General features: G+C 44.1%; 1 protein-coding gene across 1 annotated transcript in view; it reads left to right on the forward strand.

Moving 5' to 3' along the window:
- Positions 1-2,574: 2,574 nt before the first annotated feature.
- FBXO42 (F-box protein 42) overlaps positions 2,575-6,087 on the forward strand; it is a 111,265-nt gene continuing 107,752 nt past the window's right edge. The window contains exon 1 of the mRNA XM_012662638.1: positions 2,575-2,805. The gene's annotated coding sequence lies outside the window, so the exon portion shown is untranslated. The remainder of the gene's footprint in view (positions 2,806-6,087) is intronic.

The raw sequence follows: 6,087 nt of genomic DNA on the forward strand, positions 1-6,087 counted from the left end.
GAAACATCATAGCATGTGCTTACACAAACCTAGATGGTAGCACCTACTACACATCTAGGCACAACCTGGTACAGCACATTACTGAACGGCATACTGAAGGCAATTGTAAAACAATGATATTCGTGTATCTAAACATATGTAAACACAGAAAAGGTACAGTAAAAATATGGTATTATAATCTTATAGGACTACTATCGTATATGTGGTCTGTTGTTGACTATCATGCGGTGCATGACTATACCTGATTTTTGGGACCGACTCTGGAGGAAAACATCTTGTTTGAACCTGTTAGACTGCAGCCACCCCTCTCATCCTAAACTTATCCCTCGTTTTCTTGTCTCCAGTCATGTTCCAATCAGCCTTCACATTGTAGAGAGACTATTCTGAAACACCATTTTCATCATACATTATATCCTCTCTGCTCACAAAGCTCCATGACCTAGAAGGTAATGTCCAGTCTTCCTCCTGATATTCCAGGCCATATATCAACTGGCTTCAATTTTATCTTCCTGTTTGTCAGAAGCAAGGTTCTGTAGAGTTCAAGAAGCTAGGCCTTGAAGTGAGACCACCTGAGTCACCCTGCCTGTGACCACAGGTGAGCTACTTAATTCCCATAGGCCTCAGTTTCATCATCTTTAAAATAAGCACAATAGCTGGGTGCAGTGGCTCAGGCCTGTAATCTTAGCACTCTGAGAGGCCGAGGTGGGAGGATCGCTTGAACTCAGGAGTTTATGGTGGCTATGAGCTAGGCTGATGCCATGGCACTCTAGCCTAGGCAACAGAGCAAGACTCTGTCTCAGAAAAAAAAAGAAAAAAAGAAAAAATAAAATAAGCACAATAATGGCACCTACTTAGCAGTGTTTGGTATGTAATAAAAATACTCTACAAGCATCAATGTCATTATTATCAAAGAATTTGCTTTAATATTTTTGTTTTTATCACAATGTATAATTTTATATTGCCTTATTTACCTGTTTATTGTCCATCTCTCCCAGTAGACTGTAGGGGCCCTCCATGAGGGCAGGGACCTTGTTTGTTTTATTTAAAAATATTTTACCATACATATCACATGGTCTGGCACATAGTAGGTGCTCACCAAATACTTACTGAATGCCCTCTTAGTTGCCAAATTCCCAGTTCACTGATTCATTCAACAAGTAATTAGGGAGTCCCTACTGTGTGCTAGTCTCTGTATTAGGTGCTAGTGGTAAAGCAGTGAGCAAAAACAGACAAAAATCCCTGCAGTCCTTGACCTAGGAGATACAGGGTGAAGTGGTTATGTATTTGAACCTGTTCTAACATGATCCAACAATTCTAACCTTGACTGGTATCAGAATCCCTGGGCAGCTTTAAAAGAAGTCTCACGCAGTGGTCTAAGGAAAGCCCTAGAATCTGCATTTTTTTTAAAGGAAACACTTAATAGCTGGTCCAGTGTTTCTAACTTTGAGTGCTACAGGATATTTGGAGGGGGAAGAGTCGAGTTGGTCACAAGTTCTATGACAATTTTTAAGCATGGGGTTTTTAATGACATGACTTAAATATTTCTTTTAGCAATTATAATTGCCAAATTCCTCTTTTGCAGTGACGTTTCCTAATTGAAAGACATAAATTTCTTAAACCAGTGTTTTTCACACAGATTCCCTGAGTGTATTCCCAGGGGTCTTTGCATTATTCAAGTTTGAGAAACCTTCTGCTTTCTAGGGTAAGGCTGACCCAAGTCTGCTCAATAGGGCCTTGCCCTCCCAACCTGAGAGGGGGCTTGGTTTCTGACCCAACCCTGTATCCCATAAGATATCCCAGGAGGTCCACTTTATCCCAGGGCAGTCTGTTGGCTCAAGCTTGCTCCAGTTTTAGGCACAAGGGGGTGAAGATTGAAGTCCTTGAGCTCTGTATGTCTGGCATTTCCTTAGAGGACATGCTGTAGGGATGGGCTCAGGAAGGGTCTCACCGACACACCAGGTCTACTCCCTGGAGAAGGGGGGTTCTGCTCGACCCCATCCCCTGGTGCTAGTGATAGTGGGAAGTAAAGGGGCTTGGGAACCAGACACGCCTGAGTTCAAATCCTGTCTCCCCGCCCCGCCCCCCAACCCTCTTCACTGCCAAGTGTGTGGCTCTGGGCAAATGACTGGTAATTCTCTGCTACTGTTTCCTCATCTGAAAAATGGAGCTAGTAACAACTCATAGTGGTTGTTACAGTTACGGGAGGCTTCCCTTGCACAACCCAGGCACTGAGTTTCCCTCCACCTGGCGATAACCAAGGGCACTTCCATCCGTTACAGCCCTCCTCTGCTCATCCGGGTTCCTGGCTAAACGTCTATCTCAGTCTCACACCATTAGGAAAACCGCCCAGTTGTCCAGACAGTGCAGCCGAGGGTGGGTGCAGCTCGGAGGCCTACGCTAGGGACGCAGGGGAGACAACCGCCAAAGCTTCGCTCCCCAAGATCGCGTTCCACACTCCAGAGAACCTCCGCCAGAGACCACAACCCTTCTCAGCATGGCGTCGCGCCCTGCCCGCCCCGCGCCGGCACGCCGCGCTGACGTGAGTAAGCGCGCGTCCTCCGCGCCGGCCCCAGCGCATGCGCGCTCTGCGCTGTCTTCTCCCGGTCGGAGCAGCAGCAGCGGCGGCGGCGTTTGAGTGGACGAAGATGGCGGCTCTGGGCGGCTCGGGGTCCCGCCAGCTGTGAAGAGCCCCGAGTACTGCAAGCGCTGCCTGAGGCAGAGCGCCTCTGCTCTAGCCCTGTCCTTGGCTCCCTCACCGCAGTCGCCAGCGGAGTGAACCCGAGAGCGTGGAGTGAGCTGGGCCAGGTGAGGCCTCTCCCCCTCCCGGGGCTGCGGCGGGGAGCCGGCGCCTCCTGCCCTTTATGCCCCGGGCCCGCTGGGAGCAGCGGGGGTCGGCTCTGGCTGGTCAGGGCGCCTTGCTGTCGCCATCCTCGGTCTCTCCTGGGTTAGGCGGGGAGGAGGCGAGCCCCTTCCCAGCCAGCCCTTGGAATGGGAGCGCACCCGTCTCCTCGCCTCAGCAGGGCGGTTCTAAGTCCCCTCACCAGGGCCACGAAGGGGTGTGTGGCCAGGGCAAGGACAGCTTTAGGGTGTCAGATAATCTTTTACCCCACCCCCGAACCTTTAACTCCTGGCGAGAGGAGCCAGAGTCAGGTGCCTTGTAAAATTGGGGCTGCGGCTAGGGGCCACCATCTCTCAAGCTGCAGCTGTAAAGGGATGATTTTGGAATCGGTTTGCGAAATAAAACGCAAGCAGCTTTTCCCATCCCCTAGCTTGCTGAGTGTTCCCCTAGAGCAGTGGGAACTGCGGATCTCCTTGCTCGAGACAGCAATCCGCGCTGTGACTGTGGAAGGCTTCTGGTGAGAATTGTGTGCAGAAGGAACGGTGAAGGGTGGGAACGAATTTGTACACGGAGGGAAAACAATTGTGAGATCTCGATAGTCTCAGGAGAGTAACTTCAGCTCTAAGCGAGTGTTTGAAACCTTTGGATTGTTGAGGTTCGGAATAACCAATTGCTTTGTTAAACCTCCCGACTTTTTTTTTTTTTTTTTAGGAAAATAAAAGCTTCATTTCTTAATTGCCAAAGTCTTTGGATTTTTCTGTGGTGGGATCGATCGAGATGAAGATTCAGGCACATTACCAGTTCTCACTTGCTGGCAGAGACATTGTAATATGCTTATTGCTTTCTGAGAACAACTTTTGTTGTTGTTGTTGTTCAAATGCTAATCGGGAGACTTTGGTTTAGTTTCTCCGGTGCGGGGAAGCCGGTTTGAAGCCTGTGGTCGGTCTCTTCCTTGAGGAATAATGGCTTCAGTTGGAATTGTGCTGTGGGGAATTGTTGAGGCAATTGCTGTTGCTCGAACACACCAGATACCTTTGTAACAAATTGGTTTTGCCTGTGCTTAAGAATGATGACATCATGGATTTAAAGGGACGAGGGGAATTTGAGAGGCAATACCATCATTTAGAATTGAACATCTAGAATTCAGTCTGTAGCTTTCATAGTGAATAGTGATGCTCTGTGTCAAATTGCTAACTTTGAGTGCATTCAGTCAAATGTATAATCTGATTGGGTGTCTTTTCTATTTTATGTTGTCACTTTATATCCAATAACTGTTTGCTTTTGACAGGCCCAATATAAATATACTACCCAATCTACATTGGTCCATGGGTGTGTTGTGTACTTCAATAAGCTTTTAGTTGTAAAAATGACAACTGTTTAATATTAGCTAATTCTTTGACTGTTTTTTTCCTTTTCTATTCCTAAAGCCTTTTCCATAGGAATTTGTAGATTTTCTTAGTGTAAGATTTTCTTAGTGTAGATTTTCCAAAATGTAATCCTGAACCAGCAACTTCTCTGCGGTAGAAAATTGGAGGGCCACTTTGCATATCAATTTGCTAATAAAGAGTCGTGAAATTAATGCAGTAAAACATCCTGGTGGTTTGACATTATGCTTCTTGGCATAATATGTTGCATTGTTGTGCTAAATCATCATCAGGTATTGCTGCAACTTCATGACATCCATGACATCATTTTCTTTACAGCATTTTGACTTTTGCAATTCCTACCTCTCTCAGTTACAAAAAGAACAATCAGGAAAAATAGCTTAGGACGCTTCTTCTTAATGTCTGATTTCTAGAAGGGCCTTTATTTAATACAGCTTTATGTAGTTCAAACTCTTTCGTAAGATTCAGAGCTGTATAATTATTCCTACCTATTATGAAGAGCAAGCAAAGAAAATGCTAGAAAAACCTCTGAGTTTTATGAGACTATTGAGGACGCAAGGAGAAGCTGTCTCGAAGATGAACAAATACATGGTTATCTTTTGAATTTTAGGGTCGTTTTAGTTATTGAATTAACAACTCTTATAACATCAGAAGCCATTTGGTTAAATAATGCCCTTCCCACTTCACAAGATTGTTACGTATATCAAAAGAGACAATGTTTGTGAAAATGCTTTGTAAAATGTAAAATAAAAGGTAAATATAAGATTGATTATTCCTATTTTATGAAACACCTATTGAGGGCCCTTTCTGTGCTAGACATTTTGGGAAGTAGGTATTAATGATTCTAAGACCAGACAGCTTTTGGTCTGAAGTTGCCTGCAGTCTGGTTGGGGAGCAAGATAAGGACACCCGTTAAGCATATTGTAGTATAAGAAGTGCACTGAACTGACCAAGAGAGTCAAGGAAGGCTTCTTCTGGCCGGCATGGCTTTTCCCCACCCTTTCCTATTCTGCAAAATCTGCCTTTTGTGAGTGACTTGCTTTTTATAAAACTTCAAAAAAATTCTCTCCAGTTCTTTTCCCCTTTTATTCATTCACTGTCAATGACACTTCCCACACAGTATGCCCTAGTTATGATTTCTGCATTCCCAAAAATCCAACAGTCTTGGGAGAACCTTTCTGAGTAAGTCATATGCACAGGCAACAAACACAAACATTGCAGCTGCAATTAAAATATCTCAGATTACTAAGTGGTGACAACTTTAGAGTGATGATGCTTTTTTTGTTTTTGTTTTGAAAACTAGCACAAGAGGTACTATATATTTTAATTTGATCACACTTAGTTAATACAGTAAATGTTTAGTTGTCATTCCTTACTGTGTTGACTATAGGTGGTTATTAGTACTGTCTCCTTTCTCCCAATAATAAAATGAGAAAGTCTTAGGTAAGACTTTCAATTTCTTGAGAAATTTTTGGGTAAAACTGACAGCTTAAGTCAGAATTACATTGAAATGTTTTATAGAATCTATGGGGATTGGGGTTGCTTAAGCATCTCTGATGCTGAACTTCTGTGTCCCAATACAAATTACACACCCTAGTGCTGTAGTTGTTTTATAATTAATTTAACATATTGTCACCTATATTGCAAAAACTTAATGAATTTTTGGATTGAGTAGAATCTTTTTTTTTTTTTTTTTTTAAAAACTTAATGAATTTTTGGATTGAGTAGAATCTTTTTTTTTTTTTTTTTGAGACAGAGTCTCACTCTTTTGCCCAGGCTAGAGTGAGTGCCGTGGCGTCAGCCTAGCTCACAGCAACCTCAAACTCCTGGGCTCAGGCGATCCTCCTGTCTCAGCCTCCTGAG

The sequence above is a fragment of the Propithecus coquereli genome, unplaced genomic scaffold, assembly GCF_000956105.1.
Source record: "Propithecus coquereli isolate 6110/MARCELLA unplaced genomic scaffold, Pcoq_1.0 Scaffold77, whole genome shotgun sequence".
Taxonomy (NCBI): Eukaryota; Metazoa; Chordata; class Mammalia; order Primates; family Indriidae; genus Propithecus; species Propithecus coquereli.